The 1,685-nt window shown below is 52.0% G+C and overlaps 1 pseudogene across 1 annotated transcript; it reads left to right on the top strand.

Annotated features, from left to right (window-relative positions):
• The first annotated feature begins 245 nt into the window (after nucleotides 1-245).
• On the top strand, nucleotides 246-1,181 carry LOC309448667 (olfactory receptor 14J1-like; annotated as a pseudogene). Its single transcript has one exon. The product of its transcript is annotated as an olfactory receptor 14J1-like (transcript).
• The last annotated feature ends 504 nt before the right edge of the window (nucleotides 1,182-1,685 follow it).

The raw sequence follows: 1,685 nt of genomic DNA on the forward strand, positions 1-1,685 counted from the left end.
GTGACACCAATTTTGGGGTCTTGCCCCAGAAGTGTGTTCATGGAAACCAGATGCCCAAGCTGCATTTTAAACAGTGATAAGCAGTTTTTCTCAGCTGGTAGAAAGAGAGAATGCGCAGACACATCCCTCCATCAGGGAGGGGGTTTTCCATGAGAAACAGCCTGTTTATTTTCCTCAGAGAAGTCTCCCCTAACTTGTCACTGCCTTTTCCTCCTTGCACAGGTCCTCATGCCCACAGGCAGCCAATGTCCAACAGCAGCTCCATCACCCAGTTCCTCCTCCTGCCGTTCACAGACACACGGCAGCTGCAGCTCTTGCACTTCTGGCTCTTCCTGGGCATCTACCTGGCTGCCCTCCTGGGCAACGGCCTCATCATCAGCACCATAGCCTGGGACCAGCACCTCCACACCCCCATGTACTTCTTCCTGCTCAGCCTCGCCCTCCTTGACCTGGGCTGCGTCTCCACCACTGTCCCCAGATCCATGGCCAATTCCCTCTGGGGCACCAGGACCATCTCCTTTTTGGGATGTGTTGCCCAAGTCTTTCTGTTTGTCTTTTTTGGTACAGGAGAGTATTGTCTTCTCACCATCATGTCGTACGACCGCTACGTTGCCATCTGCAAACCCCTGCACTACGGGACCCTCCTGGGCAGCAGAGCTTGTGTCCACATGGCAGCAGCTGCCTGGGCCACTAGGTTTCTCAATGCTCTGCTGCACACGGCCAATACATTTTCACTGCCCCTGTGCAAGGGCAATGCCCTGGGCCAGTTCTTCTGTGAACTCCCCCAGATCCTCAAGCTCTCCCGCTCACAAGCCTACCTCATGTAACTTGGGGTTCTTGTGGTTAGTATCTGTTTAGGATTTGGCTGTTTTGTGTTCATTGTAGTGTCCTATGTGCAGATCTTGAGGGCCGTGCTGAGGATCCCCTCTGAGCAGGGACGGCACAAAGCCTTTTCCACCTGCCTCCCTCACCTGGCCGTGGTTTCTCTCTTTGTCAGCACTATCATATTTGCTCACCTGAAGCCCCCCTCCATCTCCTCCCCATCCCTGGACCTGGTGGTGTCTGTTCTGTACTCAGTGGTTCCTCCAGCAGTGAACCCCCTCATCTACAGCATGAGGAACCAGGAACTGAAAGTGGCACTGAAGAAGCTGATTCAGTCATTTTTCTGTCACCAGCAATAAGTTACCCATGTCTCTTCAGAAGTGATTTCCAGTTCATCTCCGGAACTTCCTGTGCATTGAGCATTTCATCTGTGATAACCATGTTTGTCAAGGAATTTCTTCACCCACGGCACTTCTCCAGAGCGGTGACTCAGAGGCCTGTCTACCTGTTTCTGGGCCCTGGTACAGCTGGTGTCCTGTGTCACATCTCTGTAATACAGGTGTGGACCCATTTTGAAATCACTGTATTTCTGAAATTTGGGCCATCTTTTTGAAACACCCCACAAAAGGGGATTTCCTCAGTCTCAGTATTTGGAGCTTGGGCTCTTCTTCCAAAACTGTGGTCAGCCTGAATAAATTTCCCCCACAAGGCCATGCTGCTGTACTTGTGTTTTTCATGGCTCAGGGGAGGACATGGGGCACCATGTTACATCATGGTGCTGGTTTGAGTGTCCATCTGTGGGTGCCCAGTGTTCCTGGAGATGGTGAAGGACCTTCAGTGATCTGCCTTGGACTGTCTCACTG

Source organism: Streptopelia decaocto (assembly GCF_964273445.1).
Source record: "Streptopelia decaocto genome assembly, chromosome: 21".
NCBI lineage: Eukaryota > Metazoa > Chordata > Aves > Columbiformes > Columbidae > Streptopelia > Streptopelia decaocto.